This window comes from Sus scrofa, unplaced genomic scaffold, assembly GCF_000003025.6.
Source record: "Sus scrofa isolate TJ Tabasco breed Duroc unplaced genomic scaffold, Sscrofa11.1 Contig2471, whole genome shotgun sequence".
NCBI classification, from domain to species: Eukaryota; Metazoa; Chordata; class Mammalia; order Artiodactyla; family Suidae; genus Sus; species Sus scrofa.
Window position 1 is genome coordinate 2,028,789 of NW_018085100.1, and position 23,261 is coordinate 2,052,049.

At 39.6% G+C, this 23,261-nt stretch overlaps 1 long non-coding RNA gene across 2 annotated transcripts in view; it reads right to left on the reverse strand.

The window, feature by feature from the left end:
* LOC102164558 overlaps positions 1 to 21,295 on the reverse strand; it is a 34,261-nt gene extending 12,966 nt beyond the window's left edge. For both annotated transcript variants that reach the window (XR_305829.3, XR_002341188.1), the window contains exons 1-4: positions 19,871 to 21,295; positions 16,405 to 17,350; positions 13,653 to 13,795; positions 10,413 to 10,582 (exon numbers count right to left, since the gene is read on the reverse strand). This is a non-coding gene — a long non-coding RNA (uncharacterized LOC102164558). The remainder of the gene's footprint in view (positions 1 to 10,412; positions 10,583 to 13,652; positions 13,796 to 16,404; positions 17,351 to 19,870) is intronic.
* Between the last annotated feature and the right edge of the window lie 1,966 nt (positions 21,296 to 23,261).

A 23,261-nucleotide genomic window follows, 5' to 3' on the forward strand; every position in this document is an offset into this window, starting at 1 on the left:
ATGACCACTGTTAGTTGCATGAATAAATCATTTATCTCAGCTACAGGTTTGCATCTGAAAAATAGACATTCTAAAATTAAACTTCAGGAGTTCCGGTCGTGGCACAGTGGTTAACGAATCCGACTAGGAACCATGAGGTTGCAGGTTCCATCCCTGGCCTTGCTCAGTGGGTTAACGATCTGGCCTTGCCGTGAGCTGTGGTGTAGGTCACAGGTGTGGCTCGGATCCCGTGTTGCTGTGGTTGTGGTGTAGGCCGGCAGCTACAGCTCTGATTAGACCCCTGGCCTGGGAACCTCCATATGCCCTGGAAGCAGCCCTAGTAAAGGCAAAAGAACAAAAAATAAAAATGAAAATAAAATAAAACTTCAGAGCTGTTTTAAAGATGAAGATAGTGTTTTTAAATTACCTGCCATCCTTAGTGCGCTCACTAAATTTGCCACAACAAATGCAACAGGGTGGAAAGAAGAGATTGGGACAATCAGATTTGGGTTCAGGTTCTGGCAAAAGCAGCTACGTATTGATTCTTGCATGTGATGCTAAACTTGATAGGGTCTGTTTCCTTATATAGTAAGACAGAAAGAATAAAACCTACCTTGCAGTTCTATGAACACCAAATGAGATAATACTTCAGGTAAGGCAGTAAAACCAAATTGATGCCACTGATGATTGTGATATAGGACCTCTGAGAATTCGCTGTCTGTCTAGATGTCATTGCTTTACCAATGAAAGAGTCAAAAAGAAATGAGTAGGCTGGGGTTGCTCACTGACACTCAGAATACCTAAGAAAATATCATTCTCACCATTTCTTATTCCATCAGCCACCCCATCCTCATCTTTGCTTAAAATCACACCTCTGGAGGAAAAAGAAAGCAAATCGTATCCAGAGATCTATGCTGAATTTTGCATCAGAGTCAATTTGTACAACTTATTCCACTAATGTGAGAGTGCTGTATTCATGAGCTGTGACTTTTCTTATTACTAAGTCCAATTGCTCTAGATAAAAAAATGAAAAAAAAAAAAAAACCCACAAGAGAATTTCTATCCTATCACTGATGCTATGGTAATTTTACTTGAATCTTTGGTTGTTAATCTAATTCTAAAGATATGTAGAATAAATGGAGTTCCCATTGCAGCCCAGTGGGTTAAGCACTTGATACGAGGGTATGGATTCCATCCCTGGCCTTGCTCAGTAGGTTAAGGATCTGGCATGGCCACAAGCTTCAGCAGAAGTCACAAATGCGGCTCAGCTCCAGTGTTGTCTTGGCTGTGGTGTGGGCCTCAGCTGCAGCACCAATTTGACCCTGAGACTGGAAACTTCCTTGTGCCACAGGTACTGCTGTAAAAAGACAAACCAAAACTAAACAGAATGAATAGAAATGTGCTTTTCTTTGTAAAACAAAAGATGTAAGCACAGGAGATGGACTGCACAAGAGAGTACAGTCTTTATATTATGTGGAATTATATAACCTTTACAGTTATTTTTGAGATTTGCATGAAAAGCTAGAGGGGAAAACTAATGAAAATTGCCATATTGTTCTAAATTGTTGCCTTTTAAATTCACACAATTCCCCTTGCTTTTAAAATTACTCATGTACTCAAAGATATAAAATATATTTCAAGGCTACTTCTTCCCCCCATCTTATTTAATACTACTTGAATTACATACTTGTGCATCCATATACACATCACAATAAACACACAATATCAAATACTATCATAGACATTATATATAATGAAACTTACTGGCAACACTGCTTTATTGCAAACTGCATTTTGAAAGAAAACATGCAAACTTTTTCTTTCTCTGAGAATTAAGATGTGCCTTGAACTATGCCAGAAATTTCAACTTTATGAAAAGAAAATATTTTTGCAAAGGAAAAGATAGAAATTTGGAAGGCAAGGGATTTAACTGGGAAAAAAAAAAAGATGAATTTCTCTCTGATTCCATCAGATGTGCTAAAAATCCCTGTTGTGCATACCTTAGACACTGAGGTTTATTAATATTCAGGAAGCCTAAGTGAAAATAGATATGCACGCTCAAATTTTTAAGTCAGAGATTTACGAAAAGAAAATCCTCCCGTGGCTCGACACAGGCTCACATGTTCCCTTTGACCAAAAGGAATGAACATCAGTTTGCCTGGGCCTTATGATTGATTAATCCTGGATCAATTACAGCAAGATGCATTTCAGATGGTATAAGGATAATTATCAGGAAAGTGTCCCTTCAGATAAATGGTTTATGATATCTATTACCCTATGTTTTGCTAGTATGACTTTTTAAAGTAATATTTTATTGACGATTAGGGGAGAAACAAAAGACTGAAAAATTGAACCATCTCAAGGGTTTGAAATAAATTTTATATCTGTCAGAGCTAATACATGAGAAATCAAGTAATATGTTTACACTGCAGTAGAATTCCAAACAAATTATATTAGCTATCTGTTTTGTATTATTCATGCGTACCCTTGTGAATTTGATTTCTTTCTAGAAAACTTCAAGCCTCATTTTTAAAACTGCAGCTAAAATGCAATGCCTTATTTCCTCTGGACCATATATATATGTGTGTGCGTGTGTGTGTGTGTGTAGTATATATATATATATGTAGTAATTTAAATGCCTCTCTTTCTAATAATATTTTATTGGTCCCAGTGGAATGATTTTTTTCATTTCATTAAATAAAAAGGTAGATACTGTTATAATAAATTCCAAATCTTCATGAATTATTTATCTATTAAAATAAGAATAATATAACTCAAGGATTCCACTAATATTTCCTGAGAATTTCTCTGTGGCTTTTGGTATTCTTGGCTCTGAGTATAACAAAAACAAAAACAGAATGGTTTCAATGATTTCATAATCTATTGAGTTACCCTCTTACCAGTAGTAGCTCTCTGAACCCGACTCCGATTCCCTTAGACATATGCAAACGTGTAATTGCTGAATCAAATGATGATTCTATTTTTTAAGTTTTAAGGAACCTCCAAACTGTTTCCATAGTAGCTGCACCCGTTTTAACTCCCGCCAACAGTGTGCAAAAATTCCCTTTTCTCCACATGCTCGCCAACAGGTATTACCTTGTTTCTTTGATAACAACTACCCTAAAAGGCACGTGTGATATGTCATTGCGACTTTGATTTGCATTTTGTGATGATTAGGGATGTTGAGCATCTTTTCATGTGCTCATAGGTCATGGAATGTCTTTCTTCCCAAAAGTGTCTCTTCCGTTTCTTTGTACATATTGAAATCAGATTATTTGTTCTTTCTGCTGTTCGGTTACTGGACTTCCTTATATACTTGTATATTAACCTCTTTTCAGACACATGGTATACAAATATTTTTTCCCATTCCATAGATTCCCTTCTCGTTTTGTTGTTTCCTTCATTGTCCCTTGGAAAATAAAGTTTTATTTTTTAAAAAATTTTTATTGTTATTTACCCAATATAATTTTTTATCTGCTCTACAGCCTGGTGACCCAGTTACACATACATGCATACATTCTTTCTTCTCCCATTATTCATGCTCCATTGTAAGTGACTAGACATAGTTCCCATTGCTACGCAGCAGGATCTCATTGCTAATCCATTTCAAAGTGAATAGTCTGCATCTATTAACCCCAAGCTCCCAATCCACTCCATTCCCTCCCACTCCCCCTCGGCAACCACAAGTCTATTCTCCAAGTCCATGATTTTCTTTTCTGTGGAAAGTTTCCTTTGTGCTGTATATTAGATTCCAGATATAAGTGATATCATATGGTGTCTGTCTTTCTCTTTCTGACTTATTTCACTCAATATGAGTCTCTCTAATTCCAGCCATGTTGCTGCAAATGGCGTTATTTTGTTCTTTTTTATGGCTGGGTAGTATTCCATTGTGTATATATACCACATCTTCCTAATCCAATCATCTGTCAATAGACATTTGGGTTGTTTCCATGTCTTGGCTATTGTGAATAGTGCTGCAGTGAACATGCGGGTGTGTGTGCCTTTTTTAAGGAAATTTTTGTCTGGATATATGACCAAGAGTGGGATTATGGGGTCATATGGAAGTTCTATGGATAGATTTCTAAGGTTATCTCCATGCTGTTCTCCATAGTGGTTGAACCAGCTTACATTCCCACCTACAGTGCAGGAGGGTTCCCTTTTCTCCACACCCTCTCTAGCACTTATTTGTGGACTTATTAATGTTGGCCATTCTGACTGGTGTGAGGTGAGATACTCATGGTGTGAGATACTCATGGTAGTTTTGATCTGCATTTTTCTAATAATCAGTGATGTTGAGCATTGTTTCAATTGCTTGTTGGCCATCTGTATATCTTCCTTGGAGAAATGTCTTTTAAGGCCTTTTATGCATTTTTCAATTGAGAGTTGTTGGCTTTTTTGCTGTTGAGTTGTATAAGTTGCTTATATATTTTAGACATTAAGCCCTTGTCAGTTGCATCATTTGAATGTATTTTCTCCCATTCTGTAAATTGTCTTTTTCTCTTTGGTTTCCTTTGCTGTGCTAAAACTTATCAGTGTGATCAGGTCCCATTGGCTTATTTTTGCTTTTATTTCCATTGCTTTGGGAGACTAACCTGAGAAAACATTTGTAAGGTTGATGTCAGAGAATGTTTTGCCTATGTTCTTCCAGGAGTTTGATGGTGTCTTGTCTTATATTTAAGTCTTTCAGCCATTTTGAGCATATTTTCATGCATGGTGTGAGGGTGTGTTCTAGTTTCATGGATTTGAATGCAGCTGTCCAGATTTCCTAGAAATACTTGCTGAAAAGACTTTTTCCCATTTTATGTTCTTGCCTCCTTTGTCAAAGATTAATTGACGATAGGTGTCTGGGTTTATTTCTGGGTTCTATATTCTGTTCCACTGGTCTGTATGTCTGTTTTGGTGCCAGTACCACACTGTTTTGATGACTGTGGCTGTGTAATATTTCTTGAAGTCTGGGAAAGAAATGCCTGCTGCTTTGGTTTTGTTCCTCAGAATTGCTTTGGCAATTCTGGGTCTTTTGTGGTTCCACATAAATTTTTGGATTGTTTGTTCTAGTTCTGTGAAAAATCTCATGAGCAATTTGACAGGGGTAGCATTGAATCTGTAGATCATTTTGGGTCATTTTTACAATATCAATTTTTCCAACCCAGGAGCATGGAATATCTTTCCAATTCTTTACGTTGTCTTTAATTTCTTTGATTCATGTTTTATAGTTCTTGGCATATAAATCTTTTACCTCCTTGGTCAGGTGTACACCCAGGTATTTGATTTTTTGGGGTGCAATGTTACAAGGTATTTTTGCATTCCCTTTCTAATATTTCATTGTTAGTATACAGAAAGGCAACTGATTTCTGAATGTTAATCTTATATCCTGCTACTTTGCTGAATTTGTTGATCAGTTCAAGTAGTTTTTGGGTTAAGTCCTTAGGGTTTTCTATATATAGTATCATGTCATCTGCATACAGTGAAAGTTTTATCTCTTCTCTTCCTATTTGGATGCCTTTTATTTCTTTTGTTTGTCTGACTGCTGTGGCTAGGACTTCTAGTACTATGTTGAATATATGTGCTGTGGGTTTGTCATAAATGGTCTTTATTACATTAAGGTATGCTCCCTCTGTACCCACTTTGCTAAGAGTTTTTATCATGAATGGGTGTTGGACTTTGTCAAATGCTTTCTTTACATCTATTGAGATGATCATGTGGTTTTTTACCTTTCTCAGAAGCTTTTTAGTTTGATGTAGTACCGCTTATTTATCCCTATATTTTCTTCTCTGCATTTTTGTTTTTTAATTTTTTTAATGGCTTTACTCACTGCATATGTAAATTCTTGGGCCAGGGATCATACCCACAACTCTGCAGTGACCCAAGCTTCTGCAGTCAGGTTCATAACCCACTGTGCCACAATGGGAATGCCTAATCTTTTTTTTTTTTTTTTCTGAGGGGGATGCACACTGAAGCCTAGGGAAGTTCCCAGACAGGGATCAAACCTGAGCCACAGAAGTGACAACTCTGAGTCATTACCATCTTGGCCAACGGGGAACCCCACTTCTCTGCATTTTACAATTTCAGGTCTTAACTCTTTAGTCTATTTTGAGTTGAGTTTTGTATACAGTGTAAGATAGGGTCCAATTTTATTCATTTGGTTGTGGATATCTCGTTTTCTACCACCGGTTCTTGAAGAGACCAGCCTTCCCACATCCTGTATTCTTGGCATCCTTGTTGAAGATCAAGAGATCGTAGAGGGGTGAATTTACTTCCAACCTCTCTATTCTGTCCCATTGGTCCCTATTCTGTTTTTATGCAGGTACCATGCTGTTTGGTTACTGTGGCTTTGTAATGTATTTTGAAATCAGGGAGTATAATATCAAGTTTGCCCTTGTTCAAAGGGCTTTTGGCTACTTGGGGTTTTTGTGGTTCCAAATTAATTTTAGGATTATTTTCTATTTCTGTATAATTTAGATAAATAGATAGAAATAGATAGATCATCCTATGAGAGCATTTCTCATATTATAGATGAATCAAAATCAGATTTTACATATAGGTCACATAATATGACCTCCATCACTCATTCCCGCTTCCCATTCTCTACACAATCTAGCCCACACTTATGAGCAAAGCACTTACATTTCTTATCGTCAGAATTCAGTCTGCTTCTCCAGCTTCCTCTCCTGCCAGTTTCTCTCTGCTTCTTTTCCTCATGACGGAGTATTTAATACTCCACCAACATGTGCTACATTGCCATTTCTGCCTACAGTTTATGTGTTCTTTCAAATGTAGTTAACATTTTCCATTCTCCACCTGAAGAAATTGTCATCATTTTCTAGCATGAGTTCAAATATCACTTTCTCTGTGGATGCAATGAACAGTTAGAAATGATGGAACCTCTATATGTTCTAGGCAGTATGTACACAATTCCACATCTGATGTTATCTCTGTTTAAAAAAAAAAAATTCTGTCCTTCGTGAGTGCATGAAGTGCTAAGAATGGGTAAATTAAACCCAAAGCCACAATGTCATAGCCTGTTTACAGGTATTTCTGGCACCATAGCTTATTTTTGTTTGTCTAGAACATTTGGGTTCTCACCAAACCTTTCCTCAATATCCAGCCCCCGCCCCAACACCCTCATCTCACTTTCCACAAACAATATACTCTATTACTCATTTATCTCTGCTAAGGATATTCTTCATGGTTCATGATGCTGAATTGATAGTTCTGGTCACTTTGTACTATTATTATTATTCACAATAGCCAAGGTATAGAAACAACCTAAATGTCCATCGCTGGACTGCATAAAGAAATTGTGGTGTATATGCACAATAGGCTGCTGTTCAGTCTTCAGAAAGAAAGGAATCCTTGCCATTTGTGACATCATGCATGGCCTCAAAGGATCTCATGCTAAGTAAAATAAGCCAGACCCAGGAAGACAGACATTATTTGATCCTTCCTTTATGAGGAATATAAAATAGTCAAACCCATATGGTATCACTTACATGTGGAATCTAAAGTATGGCACAACATACAAAACATAAACAGACTCACAGACATAAAGTCTTGCGATTGCCAAGAGGGAGGGCAAGGGAGAGGGATGGACAGGGAGTTTGGGGTTAGTAGATGCAAACTATTGCATTTAGAATGGATAAGCAATGAGGTCCTGCTATGTAGCACAGGGAACTATAGCCAGTCTTTTGAGAAAGAACATGATGGAAGATAATATAAGAAAGGAGGTATATATATATATATATAAACTGGGTCACTCTGCTGTACAGCATAAATTGGCTCTACATTGTAAAACAACTGTACTTTAATTATAAATAAATAAGATAGTCAAACCACCAGAACCAAAAAGTAGAATAGTTGTTGCCAGCTTTGCAGCAGGGGTGGGTGGGAAGCACTGGTCAAAAGACACAAAATGTCAGGGGTGTGAATGACTAAGTCTAGAGATATGCTGAGCAGCATCGTGCCTGTACTTGCTGGCACTGTATTGTATACTTAAAAACTTGCTAAGAGGCCATATCTTATCTTAAAGGTTCTTACCACAAAAGAAAAGCCAATATGGATTGATTGATTGACTGATTTTTAGGGCTGTGCCCAAGGCATATGGAAGGTCCCAGGCTAGGTCCCTGGCAGAACTATAGCTGCCAGGCTACGCCACAGCCAGGCCTGTGCCACAGCCACAGCAACACCAGATCGGAGCCATGTCTGCGACCTACACCACAGCTCACTGCAATAATGGATTTCCAACCCACTGAGTGAGGCCAGGGATAGAACCCACATCCTCATGGATACTAGTCAGGTTCGTTAACCACTGAGCCATGACAGGAAGTCCCAATGTACATAGATATTTTTAAAAAGACAGATGAGAAGGATAGAACCCACACACCTACAGCCAACTAATCTATGCAAAGGAGGCGAGAATATACAATGGAGAAAGGACAGCTTGTTGGATAAGTGGTGCTGGGAAAACTGGACGGCCACATGGAAAAGAATGAAATGAGAACACTCCCTAACACCATCCACAAAAATCAACTCCAAATGGATGAAAGACCTAGACAGAAGACCAGGCACCATAAAACTCTTAGAGGAAAACATCGGCCAAACACTCTCCGACATAAGCAACAGCAACATCTTCTCAGATCCATCTCTCAGAGTCATGACAGTAAAAACAAAAGTAAACAAATGGGACCTAATCAAACTGAAACCCTAAACGAAACGGAAAGACAACCCACAGAATGGGAGAAAATCTTTGCAAATGAATCCACTGACAAGGGATTAATCTCCAAAATTTATAAACACCTTCTGCAGCTCCATACCAAAAAGACAAACAACCCCATTAAAAAATGGGCAGAAGATCTAAACAGACAGTTCTCTAAAGAAGACATACAGATGGCCAAGAAACACAGGAAAAGATGTTCAACATCACTCATCATTAGAGAAATGCAAATCAAAACCACAGTGAGGTACCACCTCACACCAGCCAGAATGGCCATCATCAGAAAGTCAACAAACAGTAAGTGCTGGAGAGGGTGTGGAGAAAAAGGAACCCTATGACACTGTTGGTGGGATTGTACATTGGTGCAACCACTGTGGAAAACAATATGGAGATGCCTCAGAAAACTAAACATAGAACTACCATTTGATCCAGCAATCCCACTCCAGGGCATCTATCCAGAGAAAACCATGACTCACAAAAACACATGTACCCTGTGTTCACTGCAGCACTATTTGCAACAGCCAAGACATGGAAACAACCTAAATGTCCATTGACAGAGGAGTGGATCCAGAAGAGGTGGTACATATACACAATGGAATATTACTCAGCCATTAAAAAGAATGAAGTACCGGCATTTTTAGCAACATGGATAGACCTAGCAATTGTTATGCTAAGTGAAGTCAGCCATACAATGAGACACCAACATCAGATGCTTTCACTGACATGTGGAATCTGAAAACAGGACAGACTGAACTTCTTTGCAGAATAGATGCTGACTCACAGACATTGAAAAACTTTTGGTCTCTGGAGGAGACAGTTTCGGGGGTGGGGGGATGTACTTGGGCTGTGGGATGGAAATCCTGTGAAATTGGATTGTGATGATCATTATACAACTACAGATGTGATAAATACATTGAATAATTAAAAAATAAATAAAGTGCAAAAAAATAAAATAAAAAAGACAGAGGGGAAACAGAAATGGGAGAAGACTTTTAGAGATGATGGGTACCTTTATAGCCTGATTGTGGTGATGGATTTATGAGTGAATATTTCCATGCTCATCAAGATATTTGATATATCGAATATCTATAGCTTTTTCTATGTCAGTTATAACTGAAAGTGGTCTTTTCAAAAAGAATATGTCTCGTATGTTTGTGAAGCATATGGGGGAAAGGAAGAATGAGTCACAAAGAGGCACCAGGTAACTTTTAGGGGTGGTTGTTACATTCATTATCTTGCTTGTGACGATGGTGTCACAGGTATATACATAAGCCAAGTCTTATCAAATTGTACATTTTAAGTGTCAAGCATATCTCAATAAAGTTGTTTAAAAAATAAAAATCAACATCCAAATGCCCTTAAAAAATATATATGCCATACAAGTTTGTTGCTTCTAAAATAACACTAGGAAAGAAAATTTATAATTAAAAAATAAATCACTCCATGGAGTTCCCATCATGGCTCACCAGTAATGAACCCAAGTAGAATGCATGAAGATGTGGGTTCAATCCCTGCCCTTGAGCAGTGGGTTAAGGATCCAGCATTGCCCTGAGCTGCTGTGTAGCTTGCAGACATGGCTCAAGATCCCAAGTTGCTGTGGCTGTGGTATAGGCCAGCAACTACAGCTGGGATTCCACCCCTAGTCTGGAAATATTGATATGCCCTGGGAGCAGCCCTAAAAAGACAAAAAAAGAAAAGAAGAATAAAATATTCGATACTCTACCTTGTAGACTAAATTGTTGCCAGAGCTGTGACCTTTGAAATCTTCAATTACTTATTAGCAGCTGAGTTTTACCTCTGAGTTTCTTTACAGAGCTTGCGCAAGAACTTTTATCAGTCTCTGAGCAAAAGGTCAGAGTGTTCTGCCGTGTGATCTGAGTTTTCATTACTTCCCTAGAAACGATGACATTTTCAAAATGTCAGCATCAGAGAAAACTTCAGTGTTTTTCATTCTTCTTTATATATTCTATGAAATATATTGCATGGAATTACATGAAATAATTTCATATTATGATGAGTAATAAGTGGTGAAACATGGTGGTACTATAGAGGAACTTTTAAAATTCTTAAAGAATTTACAGACAGGAGTTCCCAATGTGGCACAGCAGAAACAAATCTGACTAGTATCCATGAGGATGTGGGTTTGATCCCTGGATTCACTCAGTGGGTTAAGGATCTGGTGTTGCCATGAGCTGTGGTGTAGATTGGATTCTGGCTTGCTGTGGCTGTGGTGTAGGCAGGCAGCTGTAGCTCTGGTTGCAATATTTCAATCCCTAGCTTGGGAATGTCCATATGCTATAGGTGTAGCCCTAAAAACCAAAAGCAAACAAAAAAATCTCAATTTGCCTATAAATTCTAAGTAATATTGTTTCTAAAAATATTGATTGCATGTGTGTTATCAGTCATATTTTACACTTAATTAAGTGTGAGAAATTTTTTCTTATGGGGTCTGAGGTCAATAACAAACCAGTGAAATTCAAATGTAATCTTCAAATGAAGAAAGTAGAAATCAGTAAGATACGCTGTGTAAATTCAGACTAATTAAATAAGCATAAATAATTTTTCCACCAATGTAAAAATATTTTAAATGGCTCCTTAAAAGTGAAATTTTTATTAATTTAGTAGTTAAAAGTTCATAGTATACTCTACAGATTTTAAAGTATGTTATTCTGATATCTATTCTGTGCAAGATTTAGAAAGCAATTTCTCTTATCAATTTGCACATACACTCCAAAAACAGCCGTAACAAATACACCACATACTTCTTCATTTAAATCTACATTTACATTTTCTAAGACCTCTGACTTCTAATAGGCTACAATAACCTAATATTTGCTACGTTATATCCTATTTGGTTTAATTTATTCATTACCTCTGGATTTTTGTAAGCAAAGGGTGTAAAACGAAATCATACTTTCCCATTTTCAACAGCTTTTTCAGGCTAGCAGAGATCATGAATTTGAGCAGGCTCTGCTCCCCAGCTGTCATTTATTTCCCATAAGATCTGAACTATGGAAGCACTGTGTGAAAATATGCATTAGGAACATTATTTTCAGAAAAAGAAAGACTAGGTTTCCACCAAGTTTTCATTCTTATTTTACATTTTATATTTTTCTTTTATAATACTTAATTGAAGTGGTTCCTATGATTAAGTGTCTACTGATTAAGCAGCAGCTGAAAGATTAATTGTATTGCTTATGAGGCAGGATAATAACTCAGGTAGTTAGCGTAGGTACATTGGCTTCCAAGCATTCTTTGATATGGCCATTGATTAACATTTGTGGCTTAAGGGCTCCAGGGAATATCATTCCTGTGGGCCTTGTTTACTAGAGGGAGTGTACCTGCTTTATGTCCAGATGGGTGGTAATCTCTAACTGACTCCTCAACTGATAGAAAAGGAATGAGAGAAACGGTGACTCTCAGTCTAAGGAAGAGAAGGACAAAGAAACCCTAAAACTTACATTTCCACCCCTAAGACCCCTATTGGACAAGGACTGATAGAGGGAACCAGGCAAGGCCAATGGGAGAAACCACATCTCTCTGGACCCCACATTGGTACACCCCATCTTCAAGGGTAAAAACCCCTATGGGACAGTAGGCGGGGGGGGGGGAGGTTCTTCTCCTTCCTCCCAGCCTGCCCTGGGAGCTGTTTGCTTTCCTGTAATAAAGACGTTGCTTGTCTGCTGACTGTGTGTCCATCGAGTTCATTGTTCAGCTCTGTGAACAAGAACCTGGATTCTGGGAATATGTTTCTGGCATTACTTGTTAATTTTTATTACCCTAAAAGGGAGATGGGGAGAGTCCAATCAATTTATTACTCATAGGCTTTTGAATAGATATAAAATCAATATCCATACAATAACATGACATGAACAATATTTTAAAAATATATTACAAAACATGAATCTAAGGGGGAAGCAAACTTTGGTTTCTGCCCCTGCCAGCGCTGCAGGGCAACGGGAGATCCCAGAAGAGGGACGGGGCAGCATAACAAGCACAAAAGGCTCTCACATTTAGAAAAGTGGGGGACCAGGAGGCATTCCATTCTGCAAAATAAAGGTGCCTGGGTTTTAGCCCACATGCCTTTTATTAGGGAAGGTGACGTAGGTCAATGAGCAAAATCAGATGCAGTTAATGATAAAGCTATCTCTGTGGTTGTGCTTTTGCACATGTGCCAAATTTGTTTGCTGCATCCTTCAGCAGTTTCGATGGTCTGCAACATCTCTGCCTTTTTCATTTGTTGCCTAAGAAGAGTCCTAGTAAATTTTTATTGCAGAGCGTTCATCTGGTTTCTATGGATCAATCCAATTCTGCAGACCTTGTCCACAGCAGGTCTCCAAGTTGAACAGTCACATTCAGGGGGTGGGGGTCTGTCTCCATCCTCCCGGGAACCTAGTTTTCCAGCCCTTTTTTATACGGGATGGGGCAACGGTCCTCTCTTCCGTAGCTACTTCCTGCTGGCTAGGGGGAGGAGTACTGGGTGGCCAGACATGGTAGGTTCCTACCATAGAGACTGGGAAGGAAAGAAATGTAAGATTAAACAGGGGGTTAGAATTTAAGTTGATACCACGACTGTTGAAGGAGTGTCATTTTATCTAAGTAGTTTTTCATGTTTGATGTGGTATCGAAGACATAAATAGCAGGCGCTATTGGTCCTTATACATGTTGTCTCCTTTCTGTTGTTCTAAGAAAATGCCTTGAAATGCTGTAAGGTTGCAGTTGCCAGCTGATGCTACATTGAGAACAGCTGGTGGCATCAAGTCTGACAGGGCACACGAGCCTTAAGTTCTTAGCAATACAAAGCCGTGTCTAAAATTACGTGCGTCATATTTCCTTGGAGGTCTGAACCACAGTGACTCTATTCCACCTTATTTTTAATGGCCAATGCAGATGCCACTGTTAACAATTTCCGCTTTTCTAGATACGAGGAGAGGTAAGAATTGGGGTCTATAAAAATCCTTACTTGAAATCTAACTCTCCAAAGACCTCTTCTGTCAGTTTTCCCAGATGACCAACCGCCTCGCTCCTGAGCTCCACGCTGACCTCTGCTCAGGGGGGGCTGCAGGTCGGCAGCTGCACTGGCTCATGTATTATTCCACGTAGAGGCTGATGACAAGCGCAAAACTTCAGCTCACAGTGCTCCGCATGGTCATAAATTCAACCATAGTTTCGAGAGGTGTTTCTTGACCATTTCATCCCACAGCGCTAGGAATAAATATTCCCAGATCTGGCAAAGATTTCACTGAAAGGCAACTCAATGTGCTCTCACTGAACTAGGCCTTCTTAACAGTAGCCAAAAGGTCTCTGGACCATCTATCTTCCTAGTCTCTTATGGTCCAGGAAAATATTCCCTCTTGCTGCATTTTCCCTGTCTAGAGATCACTGACCTCATATGGAACTGTATGTCATTTTATCAGACTCCGTTACAAATTTGCCAATCCAAGAAGTAGCAATTTTGGGAAAACAGTTACTGAAAATATAGCAGGATTAGTAATAAAGTGGTAAGTGAAAATTTAAGAGTTTTAACCTTGTTTAGCTGGCTTAGTCATTTCTTATCTTTAAAGGAAATTATATACTGGCTTTGTCCATTCAGCCCAATTTCCTAGTGTTACTAGGTTGGTTGTCCCTAGGTGGCTTAATTGTTCCCAACATCAAGGCGTCTTTAGATTTAAATTAATATAGCCTGGCAAAGTTACGGCCCTTGGCTGAAGTTTCACTTGTTGCTAATCGAGCTTGAGTAATATTAGAACACATTCATGGCCCAGGTCAGAACAGACTGTTAACTGGCCAGGTGTGGGGAATCCCACCTGGTTACATCAATAATAGGAGCTTTGGAGGGGAGCAACCCATCAGGGTAAATCAGAAGTCAAACAAATAATCACATGAATCAGGTGTGGCAATCTTAGGGCAGTGCCCTACTTCTGATGTCTTCCTTTTTTCCAGGCAGTGGTATTTTTCTTATTAGAGCCTTGATTTAGGGTGAGCTTGAAGTCACCAATGCTCTCCATAGAGCAGTCCAATGCAGAGCCCCTTCTTAAGTGAGAAATATAAATTTAAGAGTTAATTTTCCTCACTCCTTCCTATGGCAATAAGTGATAAGGGAGTTCCCTCGTGGCGCAGTGGTTAACGAATCCGACTAGGAACTATGAGGTTGCGGGTTCGGTCCCTGCCCTTGCTCAGTGGGTTAACGATCCGGCATTGCCGTGAGCTGTGGTGTAGGTTGCAGACGCGGCTCGGGTCCCAAGTTGCTGTGGCTCTAGCATAGGCTGGCAGCTACAGCTCCAATTCGACCCCTAGCCTGGGAACCTCCATATGCTGCAGGAGCCGCCCAAGAAATAGCAAAAAGACAAAACAAACAAACAAAAAAAAGAACTCATGATAAGAAACATTGTATCTCGGCTGGAGACAACCCTTTAAGTGATACTTTTTCAGAAGGTATATATGCTTCTCTGGTTGTCATGCAACATCTGATATTCTCCCAAAGACAAATTACAACCATCAGCTTCAGAAACAGACTATTTTTCTTAATAATTTCAAGTTTATAATCATGTAACATAGCAACAGAGAACTATTAGGGAGGTGAGTTTTAAAGAGTAAACACCAAACTCAATATACAAAACTAGAATAGGAATCCAAACAGTCTTTTTCTTTAAAATTGCCCACAGTTTTACCAAATATAGCCGAACTAGAACTTTAGAAAGGCTTCCCCAAATGGAAAGCACGTTTTCTAACCATATCCTTCTCATTATTGGCATTGCCAGGCAGCCGGGAAGAACCAAGCCGCCATCTTGGATTTCCCATAGCCCTGACTTCAGAAAACCTTTTAATAGAGACCAAATCCAAATTCAAGTTTTACACTTGCTTACTTTTAAAATTAGTTTACTGAAATTTTGAACTTGGCCCCGAGCATGCACAAAGTTCTTACTGTCCACTTCCCACAAGCCTTCCACCACTTTCTGTATCTCTATGATTCTGTGCCTCATCTTTCCAGTCAAAATAACAAGCTATAAGACAGATTTTCTTTTCTGTTAATAAAATGCAATTACATTCCTCCATTAAGCCCAGGTACAATAAGGTATTATACTTAATGTTGAGGACTCTAAAGACACATCTACATTAGATCAACAAACTTTTGGTATTAACATGTAATAATATCAAATACTGAATTTTTTGCAGTTCACATGAACCAAAAATTTACTTTAGGTATTTCGAGAATTTATGTAACGGCTTAATTTCCTTTCACCAATTAAGTAGAGCTCTTTTATGAATTTTGGTAATGCCATACATGCACCACACACACAAACAAGCAAAACAGAGACCTCATATTTCTCATTTTGAAGTTTTAGCCATGAATCAGGTACATCTGTATAAAACTGGTCAATTACAAGAGAAATTGGAATCAAATTTATGCTCCTGCAAGGGTTCCAAAACGTGCCTTACTACGCCCCACGTGGGAAAAACAGAATGGAAAGAGAGGCCCCAGACGATGGGCACGCTTTAAATTTTGTCCTACGCGATGCCAGCACTCTGGGTCCCCCGTACCCGCGCCTGGAAACCAAGGGTTCTATTTGACCGTGGCTTCTAACGACTCCTCTCTCTCAGACTCTGTTACCCGAGCCCCTGCTTTATCATCCATTTAAGTAACTGAATGCAATGTTTAGTATCTTGATTCTCCCCAGTGTTACCCTGGTTTAAAGTTTCTACTTGCCACTCACGGTCACCACTCCGTCCGGTGCAAGGCTACGGTTTCCGCCGTCTGTACTTTCACCGTTTCCTGCTAGTGGCCGACCGTCCCTTCTTCTCCGCTCACGACAGACCCTCATTTTCCTTTTTCTCTGCTGGGGCAGACCTTCTCTTCCAGCCCCACACTGGGCGCCCCTCTGCCCGGCCAGCGCTGCTGGGGGCGGCAGATCCCAGAAGAGGGACCGGGCAGCACAACAAAGCACAGAAGGCACTTGCATTTAGAAAAGTGGGGGACCAGGAGGCACTCCGTTCCCCTGAACAGAGGCGCCTAGGTTTTAGCCCACATGCCTCTTATTAGGGAAGGTATATATGTTAATGAGCAAAATCTGCTGCAGGTAATGATACAGCTATTGCTTCGTGGTTGTGCTTTTGCACATGCGCCAAATTTGTTTATTGCATCCTTCAGCAGTTTCAACGGTCTCCAACAGGTTTCCATTAACCCCTGACCCCTAGAGGTGATTCAGTGGGAATGCCTCATTCCCATCAGAACTGAGAGACTGGTACAGGAAACCACCATCAAGCTGGGAAACTTGCAAGGCAACAATAATCCCAACACAGGAAAGCATAATTGTAGACCCCTGTTGGGACTGGGTTCCTTCCTGAGGGCAGTTTTCAGTGTACAATGGAGGGAGATTGAGCCCCCCCCCCAAAAAAACACAGCAGTCTCACTACATTGACGGTGCAAAGGTCAAGTCCAGAGAGGAGGCAGAAATCTCAGGAACAAGAGAAGACAGAGCAGCACTGAGGAAGGGCATCCAATATTTGCAAGGGGATCCTCCAAGGTCCCCTTAGGTAAGGACTGGGCTGCAAAATGCAGTGCAAGTCTCAGCGAGCACCACCTGTGGGTTTGAAAGTCGAGCAGGTATCAGGGATGGGTTAGAGTTGCCGTCCTGCCAGCACTGAAAGATTCTTGTAAACCTGAAAACATGAAGACCATTCTTATTACTGAGAACATAACTAAAGTAGGTTTGCCCTAACAAAAAAATAAAATAAAATAAAATAAAATAAAGCCTGACAGGATCAAGAGAATTCTCTAGTAACTCAACTGCCTACTAAAACAAAGCACACAAATAAAATCGCAGTCAAGTGTACAGATCTGAGCAGCACCAGCTGAGCTCAGTGACGTTTACAAAATTTATGCCCCACAGCATAAAAGATACCTGAGTAGTTTCCTGTCTGTTTTTTAAAAAAACTAACTTTGTGTCTAGAAACCTTAAAAGAAGGAACTGGAGGCTGAGATGGCTTCACTGGTAATTTGTATAAAATTATATCAAACATTGAAGGGATTATATTAGGCCTCTTATCTGCAGTTTTACTTTCAGGGGTCTCAGTTACCCAAAGTCAACTGCAGTCTGAAAATATTAAATGGAAAATTCCAATAATAAAAAGTTACATTTTTTTAAAAAAATTTAATCTTACTGGAGCATAGTTGACTTATGATGTTGTATTAGTTTCAGGCGTACAGCAAAGTGAATCAGTCATGCATATACACATATCCATTCTTTTTTCCCATATACGTAATTGCAAACTGTTTAGTAGATTTCTGTGTGCTACACAGTAGGTCCTTGCTTCACCTGTCTTCTGCAGTAAGGTGTATATGTTTCTCCCACCCTCTCGACCCCTCCCTCCCCACATTCCCATCCCCTCTGGTTACTATAAGCTTGGTTTTGAAATCTGTGAGTTCATTTCTGTTTTATAAATAAGTTCTTTTGCATCATTTTATTAGAGTCCACATGTAAGTGATATCATACGACCCTTGGCTCTCTCTGCCTGACTTACTTCACTCAACATGGTAATTTTTAAAGTGGGCACCATCCTGAGTGATGAAATCACTTGCCTTCCTGCCCTTTCCAGCCCAGAACGGATATCATGCCTTTGTCCAGGGCGTCTATGCTGTATATGCTACGCACCAGTTAGTACAGGTATAAACATACTGTAAATAGGGTTTGGCATTATTGGTAAAGCCCCCAGGTTCGGGCATCTGCTGGGGTCTCAGAAAGTATCCTCCTCAGATAAGAGCGGAATTGCTCTGGTCATAATTTCTGCCCAGATTCGAGAGGGTGGAGCCAGGCCCTAGAGGTCTTGGTGAGGAGCAGCCCGCGTGACCTTCCGAAAGAGCACGTGTGCTTGGTGCTGCAGCCCTGTTTGCAAAACCCAAGCTCTCACATCACTATTTATGGCATTTCCAGCGTGTGAAATCGCTGGATGCTTTAGGATGTGGAGTCCCTGAATCGGCTAACGATCTGGAGTGCAATTCAGCATCAAACATTCAAATGACATAGGACAAGGTAGACTATGCCAGATGGCCTAAGCGAAGAACAGAGTGCGGTGGCATTTCCAAGGAAATAATCCGCATTCTCCTGGGAGGGGGACTGAAACAATAAGGCACACAAGCGTTGGAGCGCGATGAGACGGCCCTTGAAGGAAAGAAAAGGTTTTTGCGGGTGAGAAAACAGGAAGGAACACAAAACTAGTGCATATTCTGTTTATGGAAACAAGGAAAAAAGAAGGTGGGAGAAAGCTTCCGGAATCTTTGTAGAAAACCAGAAATAATGCTGTGTAGAGAAGAACCCTAGAAGTTAAAAAAAAAAAACAAAAAAAAGCAAACAAACAAAAAACACAGGCAAGCATGTGGATATTATAGGGCAGAGGGAAGGACAATCATTTGAGTGTGAGCAAAGCATCAGGAAAAAGCCTCGCTATCTTAAGTATTTTAACCATTCTCATCATTGCCACTCTAGAGGATTTAGTACAAATAAAAGGAATGGGGTTTTCAGAGTTTCGAAAACTTGCCCAAAGCAGAATAGAGTCAATTCATGTTCAGCTTGGGAGCCCATATTTTACACACTTCACCACATGTCTCTCCCTGAATAAATCTGGTTGGGTGTTTACTGGCCATTCATAGAAGGGCATAAACAGAGGTCATATAATTTTAACTGTTTTAGAAAGATTACGGTGGCTTGAAAAAAGAACGCAAGGAAGCTAGGGAGAGCAGGGAGCAGGCCATTACAACTTTCCATTATGAAAGGTGATGGCCAGGCAGAAAAAACAGAAAATGGAGAAGAGAATGAAAGGGGCTTTCAGACAGCCCAGGACTCCTACCAGTTGGACACAAAACAGATATTTGGACAGCAGTGAGTCAGCATTTTAGCCAAGGGAAGAGCATGCTTAGTACACATTTAATCAGGGGAGACATCTGAAGATGTATTTGGCCTTTGAGAGAGTGACCATTTTTCTTCGAAAGATAAGTTGTAAAAACAGCAACCAACAACAACCAACATTATCAAAAGAGAGATGTAGAAGCATCATGAAAAAGCATTAGCAACAACCTTGAATATTGAGGAAAGGATACAAATTCTCTAAGCTCTGCAAGCCTAGCACCCAAAAATATATGAGGCAGGTGGAGTTTACAACCAGCCTGGCATGCAGTTTTATTACCTGCAAAGAGTTCTGAGTATTTAGAAATGAGCCAGCTATAAAATCTTCAGCAAGATCTTACTGTTTCTCATCCCCGCAGAGGCCCTTGATAACTGAAATATTGAAAAGTGAACCGGTGTCACAATTCCAAGTTTTACGAGTCTGTTTCTCTCAAAAAACGATCCAATATTTTTATGGTGGGCAGATGGTCATTTTTCAGTGAAACACCCACCTCCACCTCCTGAAAAACAAAATAAATGGGGTCACATTCCTTCCAGTTTTATCAGCATGGTCTCTTCCCATATGAACTACTGATTCATAAAGTACTACTGTGTTTCCATAGTCATTTTAATGAAAGTCACTATTATATATTAGCCTAATTTTATACGTACGGCTTCCCTGAGGGGGGAAAATTATGATACTGTATTCTCTTACCTCCATGAAGTAGTGGCAAAAGTGCCACCTAGAAGAATTCATTAACGTACACGGGGTCTTACAGTCATTTTGTAAACTCATCGGTTATTGGAACGAAAGGCTCCCAACATCTAGAACTGATACTATTTCCCTAAACTGAAACACTTTTTTGCCCATAATAAAAAAAAGTGATCACATTTACCTAAATAATATTCTATTCTATACCTATGCCCAACATACATACAGGTCTTAAAATTATTCACCCCTATTAAATACACACACTCAAAATTTATACACACACGTATATACACACATATTTACACACATAGGAGTTCCAGGTTGCGGTCTGCTTTCACTAGTCGAAGCCGCCCCCGGATTAACAATCAGCATTCAAAAATATTCCCATCAAATCAGAGCAAGTTGTTATGAAAGGTATTTCTTACGGACCCCCTTTTGGCACGGCTGTCCTCCTCCACCCAGCCTCGCAATGGGGCATCGCTAGATGTGGGCAGCAGGCAGGGGGCCATCCCCAGGGCTCTCAGGAGAGAGAAAAACTAGTAAAGCAGATTAGATGACATCGTAACGTTGGGGTCATCTCAGTGACTTAAGTGGGGTTTCTTTGTAGCATTTTTACAATTTTCAGTGTCCGAAATTTTTCAAACTAAAATATTAAAAACTATGAATTTTCGTTCATTCTCATGTTGCTCAAGTGTGAATTTTCTGAAGCCAAGTGAAACGACACACTTTTTTAAAAGAGAGAACTATGTCAAACAAAACAACAAATGAGAGCAATTTCTAGGTAACGTGATGAATTGCAAAAAGGTGCCTACCCCGAAAACTGAGCCCTGGGTGGTTTGCATTTTCCTTCTAATTACCACCTGCAGACTTTTTCTTAATATGAACGAAAACACGGGAATGGGTGAAAAGTTGCAGCGTCAGATGATTTCAGGTTAAACTGCAAGTACCAGCTCCCGGATAACCGCTCCGAGGTCCTGAAGGATCGTGAACCTATCACTACACGTTTTGCTGAGTCCTATTGCTTGGCCCTTCAGGGACCAGGCCATATGGCACTATTTACTGTTGTTTCTTATAGATAGGAATAAATAGCTCTTTCTTTGACCTTCTCATTCCAAAAAAAAAAAAAAAAAAAAAAAAAGAAAAAGAAAAAGAAAGAAAGAAAGAAAGAAAGAAAGAAAGAAAGAAAGAAAGAAAGAAAAAGACTCAAAAATGAACGCTCTTCATGTGAGCATATATGTAGCAGCAGACTGGGGGAGAGGAACTTGGCAATTCCACCCCAGAACCACTTTACTTCCTGAAAACTCTGTGCCTTCCTATCCCGACAGTGATCTTTTCCCCTGAACTTCACTCCGAATTAGCCCTTTCTTTATACCCCATAGTCGTCCCAGGAGAGGAGAGCACATCTCAGTGTAAATAACCAGTCTCTTTTCTGTCACGTAATAGGACTCTCATTAGTGACGCGGAGCCTCCAGAAAACAAGGGGGACTTTGGTGCCCGCTTGCCTGTGTGAACCCAAGCAAATGACAACCTCTTCTGAGATTCAGTTTCCTTATGCACCAAGTGAGAAGAAGAATTTTAACACACGGAGTAAGATTAGAGCTAAAGTCAGCTAATGTCTTTACAAATTAACTTCTTCTCAACGTGCAATGAATGTTTAAAAAACTTTCTAGAAATAACACTGAATTCAATGAATAGTTTCAAAGTTGAAAGAACACAAGATAAAACACATAATATGCAAAAATACAGTGAGATACAAACTATGAGTCTATCTTCACGTTACATGAATAATCTATACTTTTACGCAATAAGTGATGACACCGAAACACGTCCACATTCCTTTCTCTCTTTCTTGGCCACGCCCAGAGCATACCTAAGTTCTGGGGCCAGGGATTGAACTGGTGCCACAGCTGTGACCTGAGCCACAGCAGGGACAATGCTAAGCCATCAGGGAATTCCTATACGTTCCTTTCAGGGGGATATTTATTAGTCTTGTGCCGGAAGTACTTGGGTATTAAAAAAAAGGCCATTGTTTTAGAGTCTCACTTTGCAGTTCCTCAAACAATGCCAGGTGCAGCCCACACTAGAAAACTATTTACTGAACGGACTGTTGAGTGAATACCATCCATTAGGGAATAAATGAGTAAAAATACCTGTTCTCTCCTTCTTCCTGTTATAATGCTCTCAAGTGCTACCTGGGCATAAATTGCCACCTGGAATACGGACCACCTTTCCCAGACTCAAGGGGACCTCACGAGACTTCATAGAAGTGCCCAAGGGACATGAACTCATCAATACACACTTCAAAATTATAAAACATGTAAGCAAACAAAGCAACCTGGGCAAAGGCAAAAATCACAAACAATTGAATCAAATCACAAAGACACCAGGCATTGTAATGAAAGTATCTTTATTAAAATTTCAGATATACTCAAAATTTTGAAAATGTAAACAAGGACTAAGAAACTATAAGGCATATGTGAAAAAGGATCAAACAGAACTTTTCAAAATTGAAAATGCAATGGTTGAAACAAATAATTACAATGTGGAACCTACTGCAAATGGGAAACCTCCGCTTGCATAGAACTGACATTAGGGAGAACATGCTTTCCTCCTACAATGAAAAAATCTCAGGGAAGTTTGTACACATTATGGCCCAACACCCCCTCCAGTCATTTTGTTATTATGCTAAGGGCCATGAAATGTAGATTACGCAGATTAGAGGAAAATCGCAAAGTTTTCATGTGGTCTTAATCTTTTCACTTATTTTGTATGCCCCTTCATTTTATATTTTATTAGCTTTTATGTTCTACAAACATGTGTAATGGTCTAATGTAGCTATTTTTGAAGATGACATATGGGATGGAAGGATTCTAGGTCTAGAACCATGAATAACTTGGTAATGGTAGTGAAGAAAGATAATCTCCACTTCTCTAGCACAACAGAGGACGCAAAATAAATCTCACGGTAAGAGGAAAACTGC